The following is a 24,008-nucleotide window of genomic DNA, read 5'->3' on the forward strand; positions in this document are numbered from 1 at the left end:
CAGAAAGCCTTTCTTTCTCCGCTCTTCCTGCAAATAAGTAGCATTTGTCTCTCATCTCCATCTTCAACTTTATTGCCACCATTCTGTATTTTCAGAACCTTATATGATAATGGCCTCAGAAGGCTTCACCTCCTTCCAATTATAGCCACCTCCAAATACATTTACCATATTGTTGCCAGAATGATTTTCCAAACACAAACCTCATCATGGCACCTTCAGGCCTCAATGCGTTTAAGACCTTGATATCAGCTTCTACTTTGCCCCTGGAGCCCCTACTTTATCCTTGGGGTCCTTAAAGTGTCGGGTACTTTTTCTCCCTTCCTCATACCTCTTATCTGAGTCCATCAGTCTGCAAGGTAAATTCCAAGGCAGACTACAGTATCCCAAGCTCCTCATTTCCTCCAAAATAAAAGAACAGGCAAGAGTAACTAAAAAAACAAAAATGAAAACGTTTCAGAAACTTCAAAATGTACAGCTCCAAAAATTCATTATAAAAATTCTTGGCTGATTCTAGAAATCTGGTCAACCCAAATCTATATTGACTGGATGTTACCATTTTGGCACCATGGTTTCCCATATCCTCAAATCCTCCAATTACCAACCAAAAATTTTTTATTACCAAAAATAAAAGTTCAACTTACAAAAAGTCCAACACTTTGTAAATTGTGTCAATTTTTGTTAAGAATATTATGTTATAGAGGACTGAACTATGGGCCCTGCACATAAGCAACTTATTCTTTGAAAAGATTAGAATGACAGTTAAATTGGACAGAAATTTTGAATTCTCAGTCCAATAGAATTGAATGTGGCAACATTATTGAGGTATTTACCAGTGCATGGATATCAATTTTGTAATACAGGTAATATAGATATTTATTAAAATTGTTATGTATCCTGTCCCTAGAACTGTATACATCAGACATTTTCACATTAATAGATTAATTTATTAAAACTCATTCTTGATTTTTTTTTTTTACCTTTGAGCCTAGATCTATATAAATTTCTTCATTCAGTAGTCAACATTCAGTAAATCTATAAGGTGTAATCAAAACATACAGTGAATGTTTAAATTAAAAATATTATTACAGTAAAAGACACATTGCCATTAATCTTCCTCAAAATACTCCTCCCCTGCTTTGAACACACTCATCCCATTGATCTTGTCCCTCTCTGAAGCAGTTCTGGAAGTCCGCTTTCGTGTGTCTTTAGTTGCACTGTTATGGCTGCCTCGATGTCCTGAATTGATTGAAAATGTTTACCTTTCATGGTCGTTTTGACTTTGGGAAAGAGCCAGAAGTTGCACAGTGCCAAATCCCATGAATAAGGTGGATGAGGACACACCGTGATGTTTTTATTTGACAGAAATTGCCGAATGAGAAGCGGTGTGTGACATGGAACCATGTCATGATGGAGTATGAAAATGTTTGCCCATTTCACGTTAATGTGTTGTTCATGATTCATGATTTACGGCACACTTTAAAATACACCTTCTCTTAACTGTAGCTCATACCTGACTGACTGCACCGAACAAGTTGAAACTTGTCATACACTGTTACTAAGGTTCGATGCACCACTTCCTATATTGAAGATCCCTGCCTCTCCATTGGATGGCACTAGCCAGCAGTATTCACTGTATTTCTTGATCACAACAGTAAAGCTCTGTGTCACACATCGCTTTTTGTATACAGCAATTTCTGTCAAATAAAAACATTATGGTGTGTCCTCATCCACCTTATTCACCAGATCTGGCACTATATGACTTCTGGCTCTTCCCCAAAGTCAAAATGACCATGAAAGGAAAATGTTTTGAATTGTTTCAGAACATCAAGTCAGCCATGACAGCACAACTAAAGACTCTCATGAAAGAGGACTTCCAGAACTGCTTCAGAAAGTGGCAAGAACATGGGATAAGTGTGTTCAAAGTGAGGGGGAGTATTTTGAGGGGGCGTTAAAGGCAATGTGTCTTTTACTGTAATACATTTTTTTAATTTAAACATTCACCACATTGTTTGATCACACCTCGTATTGAGCTCTTAGTATGTGCAATTCTATACTAGGCTCATGGGAATCAATTGTAAATAAGACAGATCATGTCCATGATTTTATAGAGCTTATATTTGTGTGTATGCATCTTAGAGTGGGGGAAAATAGTGGAGAGATTTTGTTATAAAATAAAAAAGTTAACACACATATGATAATATAAGCTACAGTAAGTTTTTATGGAAATATGAAATACTATAGAGGGATAGAGTACGATACGGTGGGGAAAAGTTGATGTTAATAGTAATAGTTAACACTATTGAGTGCTTAGTAGTTGATAGGCACTGTTTGAATTGTATGTGTGTTCACACATCAATTTAATCCTTACAACACCCTATGAATTAAGTACTAGTCATCTTATCCCTATTTAACAGACTAAGAATCTGAGAGACACAGTAAGTTTGTTCCTCACTCAAGGTGTGTCTTGTTGGTAGGTGGCAGAACGGGGAATTTCACCCGAGCTGTTTCCAGAGCCTGGCCATCTTCCGGCCTATCAGACATGAATGTGACCCAATATGATTATGATGGAAAAACTGAAGTCAAATGGAAATATTTTAATAGCCCTCAGGAGGATGTTTCTATCTCTACTGTATTGTCAAGAATGTAAATTTCCAGTGATATTTGGTACATTCTTCTCTTCCCCTGGAGCGTAAAAAACAGTTAGATGAAGGCAGAGTTGGAAAATTCGCTTTGTTCAAGAAAAATGTTCTGATAAGAATTGGCAATAACTTTGAATAAATTCATATGCTTTTTATCTAATTAACCATTTTAGAGTAACAATGTGACTAAATTAGGGTAGTTTTTATGATGAGTGATAAACAAATGTAAGTAAATTCTAAATTGTTGAGAAAAATGAAGGTATTAGTACAAGGCAATGTAATAATCACTAATAGTCTATTGTACTGATGATGGTAGGAAAATAATTTACCACTGTTTGAATGGCAGTCAACTAACTTCACTTAAAACATATTGCATCAGTCTCTTTTTTCATTTAGCTTTCTTTTTCCCCCTAATATAGAGTGACCACATTTTCCTGTTTTGAAAAGGTTCATTTTCTTTATGGATGAAAAACTTTGATTTTGAACTATTGCTTACCTATTCTCTAAAAGTGCTCTCATAGGCTTAAAATCAGACACACAAGATTTAGAGAAATACTTGCTCCAAACATTTCATGCGACAGTATAATTAGTATGTGTACTTTGAGTTCCTCTGATGAATATAGAAACAAGAACATTTAGAAATAGATTCACGGGCTTGAAACTGTACAGCCTCCAACCCAATGACAGTAAATAAATTTTATTAAAATAGATATTTACAATTATTATAATAAAGAGTAATATACGTGGATTATCCCACTTACTTTCATGAGGTATCTTAATGACTGTTTTATTCTAAATATTCTGCATAAAACCATCACAGTTTGATTCCTAAACCAAAGACTCTCAGAGTAATCTTACATATTTGTATGATAGTTTTACAGGTTAACTTGGTTTTGAAAAATAAAGTGGTAGTGTGAAAAATGGATGAATAATCAGGCTATAGATTTTTTATTGTACATATGATATAACCAGAGCAAATGTGTATATCAAGTTTAAGGCCTCTTAGTGAACATTCTTATGTGCATAAATAAGAACGTACATTATAAGGAGAATAATAAGATTTTTGAATCTTATGGACTCAAGAACATTGTAAGTCAAAAAAAATCATTCTGGGTTGTCAGCCAGTCCAGAGTGATACATGTTGATAGCAACCTTGTTATCTGGTAAATATAGTAGGTAGATGTGTGAATTCAGACCCACAGGCACGCCCCAATACCCCAGACCGACGTGCATATAGGCAACCCTTTATGTCTGTTCTGACTTTGGCTTTTGCAGCTGCTGTTTTCTCAGTGTTGTCTCCGGGGCAGTTTCCTGTTGCCATAGCTGATGGCCTGCCCACGCCTGCCTAGGCCTTTCAAGTGTCAACACTCCCAGGCCGGCTGCAGTGGTCAAATGCTTGTTAATGAGATATAGCAGCTGGGTAGGGGTGAACCACTGAGACGGATAAAGGAATGCCGCTGGTGCAGGAAGCGATGCCTTTTGAATCTTTTCAGCAGGGTGAAAGCTTTCAAATCAAAGAGGGTATGTTGTATTCATTAATAAACCCAAGTTCCCATGCAGTCACATTAAAGCCAGCAGTTTAACTTTGCATCAGACAGGTGAATTTCCCCCGATTTTACCCGGAAAGACAATGCTCAAGAAAACAAGGCTTCAGTTTGGAACAAAGCAGCACTTCCTCATCTGTAGGGCTGACCGGACTGCTAAACCGAGCAGGGGTTGCTGCATTCTTTTTCAATTTATCCTTTTGTCCGTGTATTTGTGTGTGTGTGTGTGTGTGTGTGCGCGCACACACACGTGTGTGTGTTTCCAAGCTCATAGCAACCACTTCTGCTCCCTTCTCTTGAGACTTGTAGCCAGAGCATTTCTTTTTTATCCTTTCTTTTAAAACCTGACTTTCAAAAACAGAAGGAACAACTTAACAACTACTTGTGAGGAAAAAATACATAGGCCTGGATGTGAATTCATATTGCTTCTGTCTCAGATGGACTATAGCGTAGATGCCCAACCCCTTCTCCCTACCCCAACCTGCAGATAAGGTTATTTCTGCAGGGGATGTGAAAGTTTATAGCAGAATAAGACAGGCTCCAACAGCTGGGAGAAGCCCAGAAGGGAGAAAGGAAAAAAAAAAAAAAAAGGATATTGAATGAAAGCATCTTACTGGCAGGGAGTCCTGAAGATAATGTTGAGGAAAATATTATTTTTAAGTGCATTTGCTAGAAAGTTGGACTCATAGGGAATGAAAATAGCCACAATAAATAGCATCAGAAATGTATTATCTATTTTAGGGTTGTTTGAGAGAATTCAGAATAAACAACATGACTTTAAAAGCAGGGATATGTGACTTGTACCCACTGAGGTAAGATATTCTTGTGTCTCCATTTTTTTCAACAATCTTATGAATTAGCTAATAATTCACCAGGGCTTTCTAAGCACTACAAAGCAAAGGCAGTATCTATGTATTATCCTGGTGACATTTTTACTGCAAAGAAGACTAGCTATCCAGGGAAGTAAATAAACAGAGTGGGAGAGATGCATTTCTCAAAGTATTTCAGTTTTTAAAATATTCACAAATTGATTTATTTTAGCCTCATTTCGCATAAGAAGGCCTTTAACCTATATGAAATGAGAAAGGGAAATCCCATTTATCAGCTGCTTATGATAATGTATCAGGTGCTGAACTAGATAGACACTTAAAAAAATGTGTGTACACACACACACACATATACAGTCTCTTTCGATATTAAGATAATACTGTGGGTAATTTTATGAAACCCACGTTTTGTTTTGTTTTTACTAATCAGGGATCTTCTGTTGTGGAGAATTTATATTAGCTACCGAGAGAGAAAGTTAAAAAGACCACCCTTTACTCTGTCTGCACTTTTCTTTTTACCACATTGCCTCCCTAGCTGGGATGATTTTGGCCACATCACAGGTATTGTCTGATAAAAAACAACCAACCATTCCAGAATACTCAGTGCTGTATGTAAGTGCATACTCATGTGTGTGTGGAATATGTGTATGTGTGGGGCAGGACAGGGGAATGCATTATTATTTAAAAATCCTGAAATCCTAAATAAAAAAGCCATAATGGACTTCCATGAAGCCTGTATTTCCATTAAATTTGGCCTAGAGGTGACTGTGGGGTATGTTATACTTATATTCCATATTTTGAAAGGTACGTTAGGGCCATGTATCTTTATAGCACTCCAGAATGGGATTAGAATGGATGGAGAATTGAGAAGAAAGGGTCAGGTCTGGAAAAGGTCCTTGATTAGAATCTACAGAGTGTCTCCTTTTGGAACACCCTCTGTGCCCAATCTCCCCCCTATTGCAGGTGAGGAGAAGCTTGATTTATATAGTAGGGATCTAAGGAGACTCTGCACAGAAAAATTCTGCCCCAATTTAATGTATATTTACTTAAAAGACATTGTCTAATAGTTGGTTTTTTAAAACCTCATCTCCTTCTGCCTTCACCCCAAGTTCTGAACACCTCCCAGGAGCTGCTGAGTCTTGTCTTTCCAGCAGCAATAACATCTGACTCATCTGCCACCACTGCCTCTGCCCTGGCACCCAGGAATTTGCCTATCTTAACAGCATCCTGTCCAACCACAGAAGATGGTAAACGGTGCTCACTAGCAGCCTACAGACCTCCCTCCCACAGAGGGCTGGAACACACCAGCACTTACCCCAGCCCTGGAAGCAGCTCAGACCTGCACTCTTTTGCCTGTATTCCTCTGCCTTTGAATTCACTGCATCTTAGTAGTTCCTTGGAAAGCCAAAACCCCAAACAGTCCCCAAATCATTACCATTTCTATGTAAAACAAAACAGAAACCTCATTCCCCAGAGCACACGTGCACTTAATGTAAGTTTGGCATTTGATACACTACTGCATTTTGTTCTTTTCTTTTCTGCCTCCCCCCCAAACCACCTCCACTTTGCACCATATTCTCTCATTTCTTTTGCCTTTATTTTTGGCTAAGAAGGTTTTGACTTAAAACTGAAAATATTCTAAGTGACAAGTCAGTAGCCCCTTCTCAAATAAAACTTGCAATAACGTGCCTGGATTACATTAAGGAATGCTGGAGGGGATCCCAAAAAACAGTGTTTGAACAGTCAACCTGACAGAATCTGAGGACACCATTGAAAGGGCTCCTGTTACCTAACTGACTTAGAACTAATCAGTGTAATCCACATGACAATACATTGTCTGACTTCAGAAACCCCGCTAGCACCCAGCGGGAGGAAGGAGGTTTGGAGGGAGCCATTGGGAGTGTCCCAAGCCTCTGCCACAGTAATGTGACATGAACTGCCTTTCCCTCTGGCTCTGCTTCTGAACATTGTGGACCAAGAAGTTTCAGAGTGAGATAACTTAGATTTATTAAGCGAATAAGCTTAACATGGAGACAAAAACAGAGAGAAAAACCACAAAAAGCGATCAATAGCGAATGTCCAAATCCCAGGAAACAGAGTAGCAGTGAGAGTAAGTTTCTTGGCAGGAAAACCAGATTGGTCCAAACCAGAAAGAAGTTTTGGGAAAATGTTTGAACCAATCTCGACAGAATGAAAACGTTTCTAAATGAGCCCTTTGACTAGTTTTCCCTTGGACAATGTGAAGACTAAATGAAGGGAGAATGTGTGGGATGGTTAAATCTTTTAGAGATAACTTAAACTTTCCTGTGGCTATTAAGCTCATTTCTGCGAATTTTCTCAAGACTCCTTAAAGCATCAGACTACAAGAATTGACTCTCAATAGCACTGGATCCAGGTTGAATGGGTAGGTAGCAAGGTATCAGTCTTAGTACCAACAACTGTGTCATTTGTCAAATGTGCCTTCCACTCAAGAAAAAACTCAATATTTGTTATTGACCTTTTTTAAGAAGAACACTTCTATTGTGAGATTCTTGTTTGAAACTGTTTAATCAGAAAGAAAGTTACAGACATTTACATTCTGGCTTTATTTCATTTCAGGCCATGCTGCCCATGAGAGAGAGGGCTAATATTGAACACCACTCTAGTTTATATTTATATTATTATCAAGACACGACTTAAGAAAAATCAAGGATACTAATGGAAGGGAGAAGAAGAGAGATAAGTTGAGAATTAGAAGTTATATTCTATGGTTTCTACATAATTTTAAGTGAGATTAAAAACCTCCAATGGCTTGAATAGCAAGATGGTCCTGTTAACTATCCGCATAGGCTATGGTTAGATTACCATTTCTTATCTCCTGTTCAAAGCCTACTTCAAAGGACTGTTATCAACTGTTCAAGTAGACAGCAAAAACTTGCAATGCCTTAGAGCACTCAAGAGTGGGGAAAATATGAAAGCATTCTTTCTTGGGGTAGAGGTAGGTTTGTTGTGGGTTAAAGAGAAGAGAAAATGACTGCTAAACTAGTCACAGTGATAAAAGTACTCATGAGTGAATAGGCAGAGAGTGAGTCCCTGGGAAATTTAGGAACTTAATTAGAAGTCAGAGTAATAGTATTTGGAGGAAACCGAGTTTAATTCTAAACTGGAAAAAGCTAGACACTGTATCACAGCAAAACCATTCAAATTGTTCCAGTAATTCTCTTGATGATTTGTTCATTCAACAAGTATTTATTGAGCAACTATTAGCTGTCAAGCTCTATTAAGGTTTTGGCAAAACTGCAAAGAACAAAATAGGTGAGAATCCAGACATCATAGAGCTTATATGCTAGTGATTATGACTGTATTTTTAATACAATCAACACAACCACAATGAGACTGCAAAGCCCAGCCTTAGTCAATCATTCTCACCATGTTTTTCTAACAATTTACACTTTATAATGCTGAAACCTTATGATTAATTTACAGAGAAAAGACACCCCTTAGGTGACACAGTTCTATTAATCACAGCTTAGTTTGATGGTGTGTGTGTGTGTGTGTGTGTGTGTGTGTGTGTGAGTTGGAGGAGAGGCATATTAAAATGTGGAATTCATAATATTACAGAGAAGGGAGTGATTTTGGAGAGAGGGGTTGGCCTTCCTAGAGGTACTTTACATTTTTTCCCTCCAAAATTACAGTTTCCTGAGGGAAATAATGTATTTTCTAGAATCCTCTAGGACATTTTCTTCAGGGTCAAATGGTTGCAGTTTACCCAATTCAAATCAAAGGAGAACAGCATGAAGAATATGCACTGAGTAAAGGGAATTTATAAAAAAATGAGGACTAAATCCAAAGATATAAAAGAAGCCTATGAGTTACAAAGGAGAGAATGATTCTAGAATCTAACTGTTTATTAAGTACTAATTCTGCTAAACATTGTTTTATGCATAGAGATAGACCAAGTAATACCTTTTTAATATTTATTTTACAATGAAATTTATATTCAAAGAGTAGAATGGCAGTACCTTTTTCAAAATATAAGGTATGACTTGTTACACTTTATGTAAGCTTCGTAGCAATAATAATATAATCATTTGGACAAATCCTTATCTTTAAAGATAAGGATTAAATACAGTATATTGTATTTTCAAGTGCAAGGACAACAAGGAAGTTCTCTGTAGAAAAAGCGCATCTGTTTGAAGCCCTTTCTTTCATTTTTCCAACTTTGCCTTGTACTGGACTCTTCCCTCCACAGTGTCCTAAAAGATACGCGACAGTTTTCCAACATATTCTCCTGAGGTTCCTAACAACTTTTGCCCCATATTATAGATTGTAGTTGATTTTATCATGCAAAACATTTACTTTTGCTAGGCCTATAGCTCGCTGTACTATATCCTCTTCCCTCCATACAGCACGTGTGCGTACACACGCGTACACACACACACACACACACACACACACAACACACACACACACACACCCCACCAAGAAAACTAACAGATCAATTGAAGACTAATCCCCACGGAGGAAGTCAATCCTTTGATTTTTATCTTAGGTAAGCTCCAGTACAAACAATGATCAGTTGTTCACACTCAATTTCAGTTACAACCATATAATTTCAAAATCAAAAATTATGAATATTACCAGGGTTGTAACATAAAAAGGCTAGACTTCATTTTTCTAAAATTCTTTAACAGACATCTATAGTATAGATGCACCTATTTCAAACTACTTTTTTAACCATCTGTTTTGATTCAGTGAGTCTTACTGTTGGTGTGTGTTGAAACTTGTTCTGACAGTGATGCTCCTATTTTTTCCTTTTTGAAGTTGGGTCAACATAGTAAAGGGAAACTGGACTTATTTTTTTTTTTTTACACAATAGAAATAGCCCAACTAAATAATGCACATCAGAAAAAAAAAATCCCCCTTGAAACTTATTAAATCAAATAAACCTGTTTTTACTAAGTGGTAAAAAGTCTGTATTAGAAGCTGCTACTCTTCTGTATGATATTTTTAGGAGGTTTATGGAGATCTAGTGGGTAGAGTAGCATCATTTTAAGTTGTCTTGAGAATGAGGAAACACAAAACCTATGTCCAGTTTACTTTAATGTGGCTGATGCAATCCACTGTCTCCCCAATACATTGAAACAGAAATTATATAAACCATGAAGCTTACTGATGTGATCAAATTAGTCATGCCAAAATGTAGTTTAACAATCACCTATATACATCCAGCTAAAATCCATATTAGCTCAGCTATCCCAGAAACGAACTGATTCTTGGATGGCATTATTGAATATAGATGTCCCTCATCTAGGAAAACAGGTTAATAAAATCCCAATTTCTCGAAAAAAGTTACTATGAAATAATTCAAACTACAAAAGGATTTTCCCTGCAAGATACCCTTGGAAGTATGAGCTGCTTTATGCATGTAAGCAGCGTTTTATCTGTAAAAACTCGAATTGTACTCCATGTTTCTGTGGCACATTCATTGTGTAAAACAGATGGGTACATGAATTAACATCTCAACTTCTGTTGAATGTTAAACACAGAAGGACTGACTGGAAAATAATCAAGGTTCAAAAACCCATTTTACACAAAATAATGGAGAGCAAAGGATAACCAATTTAACCACAACCACAACAGTCACAAATTTTAAAGACGGAACCCAACCATAATCACATCTTAAACTTCTAAAACATAGAGTGTTTTAGCCACTAAACCCTTTTAACATCTATATAATGTTACTATAGCGTGTGAATCATTCGACAGTCATAATTTGAGTTTGACCTTTCACTTTCGTATCTAGAGAAAATTTTATTTTCAAGTATCCAAGAATATTTAAAGTATTCAAAGTATTTCAAGAAAACTTTGGCATATGTCACCCAAGCTCAATAGCTAACAGTTGCTGCCACCTATAGGCCCAATCTCAAGAGAAGGAGCTGGGACTTGAACAGAAGCTTGTTAAGTTTCAAAGGCACAGTTCACCAAAGCAACTTTTTCTTTATCATAGAAAGAAACAGTTGGTACCCATAGACCATAGATGCAACTCCCTGAAAAAGTAGAATTACATATGATAAGTTTCATTAGATTCATCAACTATAATTTCTTTAAACCACCTCACCAGGGGACAGGAACTTTAAAATAGAGGCTTCTCCTTTCACAAACCAAATGAAACAAATGAATCAAGTTAGCTAGGTCTTCAGTCACATCTAATTGTGACTGTCATGGATATACAATGATGTGAAAATAAGTGACAAGGAGATAATTTCTCTTGTACCTACTAGCATGCATCACATGTGAAATCTGAAATTTGTATAGATTCTATCCCTTCTGGAGATTTTTGTGAACTCTTTCCTGTGATATATAGATGGAAAGACAGATAGATAGATACATAGATAGATATGAATATATATATATATATATATATATATATATATATATATATATATATATATATATATTTCTTCTAATCTTCAAAATGACATTTGAAGGTAGTCATTAGCTCCACTTTACTGACTGAAAACATATATATGTATATATATATTTATATACATACATATATGTATTTTCCGTCTCAACAAATAGCATGCAAGAGCTTATAAAAATGTTAGCCCTGAGAACCCCCAAAATTCCAGCAAAAAACTATTAGAACTTATAAATGAATTTAGTAAAGTAGCAGGATAAAAAATTAATATTCAGAAATTGGTTGCACATTTATATACCTATAACAAACTATGAGAAAGAGAAATTAAGAAAACAGTCCCATTTACAATTGCATCAAAAATAAATAAATAAAATACCTAGGAATAAATTTAACCAAGGAAGTAAAAGACCTGTATTCAGAAAATTATAAGACATTGAAGAGAGAAATTAAAGAAGATTCAAGTAAATTGAAGCATATATCATGCTCATGGATATGAAGAATTAATATAGTTAAAATGTCCATACTACCCAAAGCAATCTATAGCTTCAATGCAACCCCTATCAAAATACCAATGGCATTTTTCACAGAACTAGAACAAATAATCTTAAAATTTATATGAAACCATAAAAGATCCTGAATAGCCATGGCAATCTTGAAAAAGAACAAAACTAGAGGCATCACACTACCTGATTTCAAACTACAAGGCCATAGTAAACAAAACAGCATGGTATTGGCATAAAAACAGACAAATAGATCAATAGAACAGAATACAGAGCCCAGAAATAAGTCCATGTCTATATGGTCATTTAATCTATGACAAAGGAAGCAAGAATATATACGGGGGTAAAGACAGTCTATTCAATAAATGGTGCTGGGAAAACTGGACAGGTACATGGAAAAAAAAAAAAGAAAATGAAACTGGATCACTTTGTTACACCATATATAAGAATAAACTCAAAATAGATTAAAGACTAAAATGTAAAACCCAAAACCATGAAACTCCTAGAAGAAAACACAGGCAGTAAACTCTCAGACATTACCCATATGTCAGTTATATCAGTAAAAATATTACTTGTATCAGTATATCAATACTAAATATCAGTAATATCAGTAATATTTTTAGTGATATAACTCTCCAGGCAAGGGGAACAAAAGAAAAAATAAACAAATGGACTACATCTAATTAAACAGTTTTTCACAGCAAAGGAAACCATCAACAAAATGAAAAGACATTCTACTCAGTGGGAGAAGATATTCCCCAATAATACATCTGATAAGGGATTAATATCTAAAATCTACTAAAATAAAACCTCATACAACTCAACACCAAAAAAACAAATAATCCAATTAAAAATATGGACAGAGTACCTGAATAAACATTTCTCTGAAGAGAACATAAAGATGGCCAAAAGACTATGGGAAGATGCTCAGTGTCACTAATCATCAGAGAAATGCAAATAAAAACCACAGTGAGGTATTACCTCACACCTGTCAGAATGGCCATCATTAATAAATCAACAAACAACAAGTGTCGTTGAGGATGTAGAGAGAAAGGAACCCTTGTACACAATTGATGGGAATGCAAATTGTTTCAGGCACTATGGAAAACAGTGTGGCAGTTTCTCAAAAAATTAACAATACAATGAACTATCTTATGACCCAGCAATTCCACTGGGTATTTTATTGAAAGAAATCCAAAATACTAATTTGAAATGATTTATTGCCCGTATGTTCACTGCGGCATTATTTATAATAGCAATTATATGGAAACAACCAAATGTCCATCAATAGACAATTGGATAAAGAATATAGTGGTATAGATAAAGATCCAAGATGGCAGAATACATAAATACTATGCATGCTTCCTTCCCTGAACACATTAAAATTACAACTAAACTATAGAACAACCAATGTATTGAACCATCTGAAGTCTGGCTGAACAGAAGTATTATAACTAAGGACATAAAGAAGAAGCCACGTTGAGCCTGATAAGAGGGGCGGAGACAAAACACGGGCTGGCCCCAAACCTCTATGTGGCAGTTGAGAATCAGGAGGAATATCTCAGCCAAGGAGTCTCCCCCCAGAGGAGTGAGGGACCCCAGCCTCACACCAGGCTCCCCAGCCTGGAGTGCTGGTGCCAGGAATAGGAGCTCCACATCTGACTGTGAAAAACAGTGGGGATTCTGATCACCTGGATGCCTCAGAAGGCTGTAGTAAACCCAGATGTCCTCTTAAATGGTCCATGCACAGACTCTCTCACTCCCAGGCACTCACCCTGGGCTCTGGTGGAAGGATGGTGACGTGGGGGTGGTGGGGAGGGTGTCAGAAGCATACAAGGGGCAGACTGAAGTGTGTGGCTTTGAAGTGAGAGCTGGAGGACAGTCACCATTTTCCCTGCATGGGTTTATCCTCCAATGTTGCTGGCAGGCCGGTGGGCACCATTTTTCCTGGGTTGAGTTCTCCCCTACATGGCCAAATCTGAATCTGACTGGTCTGGTGAACTCTGCTGGGACCCCATCCCACCCAAATTCCCCAACACCAGAGGCATTTTCTTGGGGAACAGCCAGCCCCATTCACATTGCACTTTTTCTTGGAAAACCATCAAAGTCCATAGGCTCCAGGCGGGTGACAACTGGCCTCAGTGTGCTCCATAACTTTTGCTGAGTAGCTCCAGACTCAGCACTGGCACCAAACCAGAGTCTACATTTACCTTATGACCATAACTCTTTCCAATCTAGTGACTCCCTGAGGCCCTATCTCACCTAACTCTCATTCTACACAAGGCTTTATCAGTGGCTGAACCTTAAAGGAGCCAGCAGGTGGCAGCAGGCTTCAGGGTATCCTGGCTTTTTGCAGAGCTATCCAAGGCCTGGGAGTGGTGACAGACGTCCTTGGTTTGCAGCGTGGCCTCTCCCACATGACTCCAACTTTAGGACAGGCAGCGAACAACCACAGGCCACTTTGTAGCTTCTATCAGGTAGTCCCTCACCAGTCACAGGCAATGGGTGACCTGGGCCTGCACAGAAGCCATTTCCAAGAGGCCCCAGAACCAACATACTTGGAGGTTGGCTTCAGACCACAGCAGAACAGTGCCCAATTAGCCCCCAAAGTGGCACACCCAAAGGCAGTCCCAATAGGCACCAGAGCCCACTGGAGTGAATGCCACCCATAAGCTGTGGACGTGGCCAAACACCACAGCAAATCAACCTGAAGGCCAATCCCAACCACTAATGTGCCAATAACAATAAAGGCTCAACTGTAACAAGAGGGCACACACAACCCACACAAGGGACAATTCTGGAGCACCTGGAGCAGGTAACCAGGAAAACTGTACCAGGGTTACATAGGAAACCAACTACTAAGGCCATCTGGCCAAGACCAGGAGACATAGCAGATCTACCTAATACATAGAAACAACCACAGAGAGGCAGCCAAAATGAGGAAACAACAAAATATGTCCCAACTGAAAGAACAGGAGAAAATTCCAGAAAAAGAACTAAACAAAATGGAGGTAAGCAACCTACCAGAGACAGAGTTCAAAACAATGTTTATAAAGATGCTCAAGGAACTTACTGAGAATTTCAACAGAGAGATAGCAAGCATAAAAAAGGACATAGAAACCATGAAAAAGAACCAGTCAGAAGTGAAGAATACAATCATTGAAATGAAGAATGCACTAGAAGGCATCACCAACAGACTAAATGAAGCAGAGGATTGAATCAGTGATTTGGAAGACAAGGTAGCAGAAAACACCCAGTTGAACAGCAAGAAGCAAAAAGAATCCAAAAAAATGCAGATAGTTTAAGAGACTTCTGGGACAACATCAACCCTAACAACATTTGCATCATATGGGTACCAGAAGGAGAAGAGAGGAAGCAAGGAATTGAGAACATATTTGAAGAAATAATGACTGAAAACTTTTCTAACATAGTGAAGAAAATAGATATACAAGTCCAGGAAGCACAGAGTCCCAAACAAGATGAACTTAAATAGGCCCACACCAAAACATATTATAATTTAAATGGCAAAGGTGAAAGACAAAGAATCCCAAAAGCAGAAAGAGAAAGGAAACTAGTAACTCATAAAGGAGCTCCTATAAGACTGTCAGCTAATTTCACAACAGACAATTTGAAAGCCAAAAGGAATTGGCACAAAATACTCAAAGTGATGAAAAGCAAGGATCTATAACCAAGGGTACTCTACCCAGCAAGTCTATCATTTAAAATTAAAAGACAGATAAAGAACTTCCTAGACAAGGAAAAGCTTTTCAATGTAAAGTTATACATTGAGATAAACTATTATTTGAGTATGAGAGTGATGTAAGAATATCACTCCATTCTTGATATTTTATCACTGACAGTTTTCAATTTACATCCCCCTATCTTCCCCCCTTGCCCCATATCTAGGTAAAGTAGTACCATGCACTACTTCCCTTGGCACTGGCAAAAAATTCAAACCCTCACTCTGGCCTTACCCTCTAACCACAATAAAAGCCAAAGCCACATGTCCCCCCCTTCACTTGAGACATTTCTGACTGTCTTGGATACCTGTTTGCTTTTCCCCAGAAAACCTTAGTATATGAGTAATAAATGTAATAATTTTCATACTGCCTTGGTGAATGTATGTCTCAATATTTAAACCAATTTTGGGTGGGGGATTGATCCTTCCCACTGCAAGCAAACCACAAATCAGAGGCTAAAATAAACACAATTCCTAATATAAAAGTCCTGAGTAGCCTAACTTTCCATGTACCTTTTAGGAAAAAAAATATATTGAAGATGTTCTCCAAGAAAAGTATAAAATGTTCCCAAGATGGTATCCATCCTAAAAAAGAAATATATTTCAAGACAAAGAAGACTTAATCTGGGAGCATGATGACAATAAATCCTAGGATTTATAGGACAGAAATTAGTTAGACTAAATTAGAACAGGAACTCCAAGCAGTCAGAATTTTGAGGACTTCAAGACAAATGGCATGATTAAGAAGTTTAAACTTCTTAGTGACATGATTTAAAACTATTTCTTATGTCAACAAGAATAGAGACAATTAAAACTTCAGGGGTGAAAAACTCAATAAAAAAGTTATAATTCAAACAAGAAGCAAACCCAAATGAGAAATGATTTTGAGCAATTGATAGTGTAAAATACAAAGTCCATCAGACTTTCATATTTATAAGAGATGTAGAATTATTATTTCTTTCTCTGTACATCAAATCATACTATTTGGATCTTCAGATAAAAACAGATACATGCTGTATAAAAATACTCTTTCTTACCTTTGAATTTGGGAATCGACATAGATGAAGCATAAAATATATAGTTTCAGATTAGAATGTCATTGTTACAAAATCTTAACAATGAAAATAATATTATAGCTAACAGATGCCTGAAATACAGATCGGGAAGGTAAGAGGAGATGAGAGTAAGATTGTGTGTGTGTGTGTGTGTGTGCGTGTGTGCGTGTTTCTAAAACAAAAGATATATATAAAATACACAGAGGGTGCCAAAAAAATGTGTGCGCATTTTAAGAATGGAAAAAAACTGTATTAAAATTGTAACACTCAATATACACCAATAACAAAAGATGAATACAAGCCACATTTGACTTCTGCAATTACAAGAGGTGCTCAAAGTGGTTACCGCCAGCATCCAGACACTTTTGATTACAGCAAACCATTGCCTGAGCCACATTGACCAAAGTGTCCACTTGTATACATTTTTTGGCACCCCCGGTGTGTGTGTGTGTGTGTGTGTGTGTGTGTGTGTGTGCATTTGCATCAGGGGTGCCAAAAACATGTATACACATTTTAAGAAAGGAAAAAACTATATTAAAATTGTAATACTTAACATATACTAATAACATAAGATGAATACAAGTCATGTGTATACTTTATTTTGGCACCTCTTGCATATATATAAACAACATCTTCTTTATAGTATATTTTAATGAATGAAAGTTCTTGATTTTAATGATGTCCAATGTATCAATATATTAATCTTTCCTTAATAATGCCATTCTGGTCCTGTAGTTTTCTTTCGGGGAAGTTTTAAATTATTGATTTGATTACACTAATAGATATAGGACTGTTTACATTTTTATATTTCTTGTTGTGTCGATATTAATAAGTTGATTTTTTAAGGAATTTGTTCATTTCATATAAGTTGTCAAAATTATTGTTGTCTATAATGTTGTCTAATATCTTCTTCTTACCTTGTATGTGTGTATACATATATATTTGTGCATGTGTATATCTTCATGATTATTTAATTTTTATTTAATATTTATAAGATTCACATACATAGAATATCTTCTTGATTTTAAAATATATATAAAATAAAGGGATATATACAGCACTCCTATGAAGCAGTAAGAAAATATTGATGAACTGATATTAAAAATGGTCAAAAGACAAATATTCTCAGTTTTCCTACCTATAAAAAAACGAAAATATTCTACAGAGAATTAAATTAGAAAATCTCTATAAAATGAAACACATAAAATGAAGCAATTATCATTATCTAATACTAAAAGAATCTATTTAAGAAGTAATGAAATAAATTTGGATGATAAACATAAAGACATAAGAAAACATGGCCTATTTCTAATTTTCGTTTTTCAACTAGGTGTATTGTTGTCCCATAAGTATAGCTAAAAAGAGTAACAGAAAAAGAGAAAAGAATTATCAATGTGGATAGAAGAAGTTTAAATAAATTCAAGCCAGTTCAGAAAACACTGTATTAACTAATTCTTATTAATATCAACTCTTACTCAATCAAGATGATGTCACTGTTTTCTAAAAGAAGAATGTCTTCTGATATCATAGGAAATATTCAATAGGTTTACAACTAGAGAGATAGGAAACAAAAGCTTCTGATTTTTCAGCTTTGGAAAAATCTCATTATCAGTATGGATTTATCATTTTTATCTACTAAATGATGTTAAAAATTAAACCTAAAATAATATCTCAGTTACAAATAGATGTGTAAAATACAAATAAAATAATGCCGAATGTAAACAGTATTCTCTAAATATTTTGTAGCACTATATGTTTTACATTGTTGCCAAAGAGAATAATTTTAAGGTTTGTCACTAGTTTTGACTCCAAAGCTGACAACATTTTATAAAGTAAATTTTGTATTCATTTAAAGTATTGAACATGATTATATATTACCTTGAAAACTCCTCAGAGTTCATGAGTTTGTTCGGCGCCTATGCAGCTTAAATATATTATCGGACGTCATTAAAAGTGTGATGGATGGACATCTAAATGAGGTGCAGCCAGCCTCTGTGAGGCAGCCATTAACCTGAACTAGACCCCAGAGTGGCTCACCTATCTTGATTTCAAGAATTTTACATGGAAAATAATCCAAAGTGAAACTGGTCTTTAATCTAAATGAACAATAACTTAAAGTTGTTTAAAAAAAAAAAGCATCAGAGAAACACATTATTTCTACTTTAACATCTAATTTTATCCCAAAATTTATCTATGAACCTTACTTCCTTAATTATTTCATAAAATGATACGCAAAGAAATGCGTTTTGTGATGGGAAGTGTTAGCTGAGACTGTCCTCTCAAGTTTTTGTTTCTTAAAAAACCTTATTCTCTGGAATTACTGAATAAGCTCTCATTTTAAAGGGCAAGCAGGCTATTTCTCTAGAGGTAGAATTTTAAATGTGCCTTTCAAGAAAGGACCTTCCCCCCCCCCCCCCCCCCCGCCCCCTGTTCTTTTTTTAAAGCATAGACCTTTGGATTATTCAATGTGAAAACCAAGATCTCTTCTGGAATTGCAAGATCTTACAATATGAAGGAGCTAACCTCTGAAGGGGACTGTTTTCTTATGGCTGCTCCAATGTTTGATTAACTAATGTAGACAACTATTTACTCCCTAATGAGGTATAATAAGGTATAAGGTATAATAGTTCACAATTTAAATAAGATAATAAGTAACTTTAAAAGCAAATAAATAATGTACTTTTATGTAGGCCAAAGTTTGCTAGAATGTACCAAACAAACCTTCTTAATAATTAAAGAAAAAATTCAAATTAACTGATATATTAGGAATCAATTTAGCTTAAAAAGCAACCTTTTATTTCACCTTCACTTTCTGATAAACAAATACTACTTTTAATAGTAGGTTTTGGTCTTCCTTTAAGATAAGGAAACTCATAACAATTAACATTCATATAGCCTCGGAATTCAAAATCTAACTTCCAATGAGAGTATATGGATGGTGTCTATGAACTTTCTGAAACTATATGAAAATATTAGCATTTAATACATTTTAATGCATTTTTTTCTGAGAGAACATTCATATATATATATATATTTAAATCAGATTCTCAAAGGAATCCAATGTCCCCAAAATGACTAAAATCCAGAAGCAGTCCCCAGAGGAGGCCGCTCCCCCTACATTGGACTAGACCACACTGGTTGATCTTCTGTGGGAAAGAATCAACCATTCCCACTGGGGGACTTCACTCTCTCCAGTGGTGGGGGGCGGGCACGGTTTTGTCACAAAAGCACGAAGAGACTCTATCTTGTCTCTCTCACAGCTGCCAGACACATGAAATAAATAGAAGGTAAGAGTGGCCTCTCCATTTCCTCCTCTCTTGCTAAGAACAGTTGAGTCCAGGACCCTGGGTGTGCCTTCCACAGGGCTGAAGAAATAGGATAAGAACTTTCATTTCACTGGCCAAAGAGTCTGATTTGCAAAACCAAACTGTCCCTGCAGATGGGTTCAAAGGTTGAGTTTTGAAGGCCCATATTAGAAGGCTCTCCAATTTGGCCTCAGGTACTCATCACATTCTTTAATGCAACTTTCGTTGGGAGCCACAAATTTGAGGATAATTGGACTTCCATTAATACTGTCAATCCCCCCAGTGATTCTTCTTTACTAGTTAGAACATAGAAGGGTGGTGAGTGAGTACCACCTGGGGAATACAGAACTCCAGCAGGAACCTCTCCAATAGCCTTTGCAATTTACAAAGTATTTTTATATCCATTAACTTTACTTTTTGCAATAACCCTGAAATTTAGGTTATTTTCTATACGAAAAATGTTCAGGTGTAGGTAGCTGTTAAATTGTAAGGCTGAGGTTCAAATGCAGGTTATTTGACTCTAAATCTGTTGCTCTTTACAACTCCTATCCCAACAAATAGAGCCAAGGGTCGTATCTCTGAGGACTATGCGTGCCCCTATGGTCCATTCACATAATCAGGATTTGATGAGAACCTGACATCCTTCCAGGAAAGCTTTTTGAGTGGCCACCCTTTAGGGAATCTCTTACCCCCTGATACTTAGATAAACAGCCTTCCTCATGTAAAAATAACTGCAAAAACCACAATCACCATCACTTTTGTGACCTTAACTGATAGACACTAAGTGGAAATTTAAATCACCAAAATATATGAAGTAGAGATTAGAGAGAACGGGATAAATATAGTACTGATGCTCTAATTCACACATGTAATCACCAGAGACAGAAACTAAATTAATTCCTCTCTAACCAAATAATACGGAACTATTATTAATGTCTCTTTGGTTATGAGAAGCAGGATATACGTTCTAAGCGACTCTGAGGGTAATTGTGAGACCAGGCTCCACACTAATGGAGGCACCTTTAATTTTCTTTTTGTTACACGTGCATTTGTCAAAATTCCCACTTGGATCCTTTGATATCCAGTATCCTGATGTCTTTATCAGTCACCCTCACTCAGGCCACTTCATCCAGGGATTCTCCTGCTTCTCTCCTACCATGTCTCAGCTCAGTGGCCTTTCTGTTCTGAGTGATATAGCCTTTTAGTTGGGTGTGCTCACAGGCTGTTTCTTGGAAGAACTTTGTGAGGAGAAACAAGAGGAACTAGGCTGCTATCTAAACTACAGAGATGGGTAAATAATTGGGATATGGAGCAGGGGTTAATTTGTAATTAAGAATATAGGCTTTGGAGACAGATTTACGGATGTTTTCATATTCATATCCTACCTCTGCCACACATATAATTTGAGTATATCTCTTAAATTAACTAAGCATCAGTTTCCTCATTTGTCAATATGGGAATACCTGCTTCTTCCGGTTGCTATGAGATTAAATGAGATAATATGTGTAAAATGATTCCACAATGTCTGCTAGATAATACATGTTTAATAAAGAAAAATGTTATTATTATTATATTCTATAAAGATTTCCTTAGCCAGAAGTGAATCTTCCTAAATCTTATAGTCTTTTTGCTTATGCTGAAAATTGCTACTTATAACCATTTATTTCAGTTATTGGTGCTCATGTACCAGCTCATCTACTGTTCTTAAAGCTTCTTGAAGGACGATCTTGTATCTTATACATCTTTGCGTTTTGCTTAATGCTCTGCAATAATTTGTACTAAGTAAACGCCCCATAACATTTGTTGAAAGATAAAAGGAGTTGCATTTATAATAATATTACGTAGGTTAGTGCAAAAGTAATTGTGGTTTAAAAAGTTAAAAATAACTGCAAAAATCACAATTACTTTTGCACCAACTTAATTCCGTGTTCTCATTGTAAGACTTATCTCATTTTTTAGCTCTGATGCGTGCCTTTTCCATTAAAATCTGATGCCTCTGATTTGTTTATAATGGATTTTATGTTCCGCATAACCTGAGGCATGCTGATGGTCTTCAAGCTTCTCTGTGCAGTTTCAGGACTAATGAAGAGAGCAAAGGCAGAACCGGTCAGGCTGAACAGTGTAAGGAGAACACAGCTGGAAGGCATGGACCACACTCAACCTTATCAGTGTTCTGTTCTAAAGATCCAACCAAAGGGGATGGTATCTGGAGATGGACACTTTATTCCACATTTCACAACATTCCAAATTATATTACTCAGTACTTAGTTAAGCTTGTAAAGAAGTAGGAGTGGGAGAAAGAAAAAGAGAAACAAACAAACAAACACTGATCTTGGTCATAGATCTCCCAATGCGCATATTTTGAGTTAGGGGCTCTTCCTTTGCAACAAACACACTTACAATGTCCAGGGGTGAAGGTACCAAACCATCTGTTTTTAATGATGGTCAGTGTGAATATGACTTTTCCAAAATGTACATTTGGTCGTTTGTCCATGGCCCCAAAAGGCACTAAATTTTAAAATGAATTTTTTTGGGGGTAGACATTCATAAATAAGAAAGTGCTTTTATGAGACTAACTCAAGGAAGATATATTCTATTCAAGCAGAAAAATATATACTTTCCCCCCCCAATTTAACAGCTAAGAATCTCAGGTATTGGGGTTTTTTAATTTTGTTTTTTATAAGTGCCAAATGACCTCTGCAAACAGTCTTCCTGGTGGTTCTGAATGAATCTGTTACTGGTAATGTCATTCCCCATTGAAAAAGCGTCAGCAAGACAGTCTGACTGGATTAAAACCAGTGATAGTATGTGTCTTCATATTCAGGAAAGCTCATAAAATGTGCCTGGTGTGCTGAGAAAATCCTATGTTTTGTAAACAACCTCCCTCAAGTCTGATCTAAAAGTGCTCTCTTCCTGATTTCATCAATAAGGTTACTATGTGTCTTTAAAAAATTCCACTGCTCTAGGAAAACTTCTGTTTCCTTTTATGCCCAGATTTAGCAGGTTTTTCAAAGCCCTTCTTATTAAGAAAAGTTGTGGCTGGAAAAATGGATAAGTAGCTACAACTATTCCAGGAAGCTATAAATATTCTGGTTTAAGCCATTTAAGAAATTCTTCTCTCCTTTATTGTCTCCAGGGCCCACCTACAACCGGGTGCTACCCTCCCAAAGTGAAGTGGATGGTCCTAAATGATCATAGGTGGGTTTTGAAAAATAAACACAAAATTAGTTTCACACCTACTTAGACAGCTTAGAATTTTAATGTGTGAAGTATGCCAGGACTCTGCAGTGAAATAAAGCTTTGCATTCAAACTGATGTCAGCCAATCAGAAAACAGTACAGAGTGCTGCCCATTTCATAATTAGGGAGCATTAGTCCAAGTTCTAGATTTTACTTATTAATGAATAAAGCACTTCTTGACCCAGTTTTGCCATTTATTCATAAGAACGTTGTTTTCAAAAAGTGTTAAAATAGCATGAAGGCCCTGATTTATGCCCACCAAAATCCAGGAAATTCAAAGCTAATCCTCAGAACTATTTGTGTCTAGTTTTGCAGCAAATATTCTATATAAAACTGAGCTCTGTTTGAGGATAACATAGAGACTACAGCGGGCTTTCCTTCAAGCTTGACTTTTTCCGCTTCAACTCTTTAAGTTGTATGCTAACATATTTTCTATTGCATGTCTCTTTCTGCCATAAACTTATTTCAGTATTGCTTGCCTGTCCTTAGTTATATCTTTTGGCATCCATGGGACTTTGTCAAATAGACAGGAGCAATGGCAACTTGTACTGATCAAGAGTTCCAACCGGGGTGAGAACTCTCAGACTGCTGGAGGTGAGCACAGTTACAAATCTCTTCTTCCTCCTTCCACAAACTTCCCTCTCTGGAACCATTTTTATACTGACCATATATTAAGAAAATATTATTCGTGAAAAGAAAACAATACCAAAAACAATTGAAATATGATTCAGGAGACTATCATTTCTGTTTCCCTCCC

This window comes from Rhinolophus sinicus, chromosome 16 (genome assembly GCF_057876585.1).
Source record: "Rhinolophus sinicus isolate RSI-liver-muscle chromosome 16, RSI-T2T, whole genome shotgun sequence".
NCBI lineage: Eukaryota > Metazoa > Chordata > Mammalia > Chiroptera > Rhinolophidae > Rhinolophus > Rhinolophus sinicus.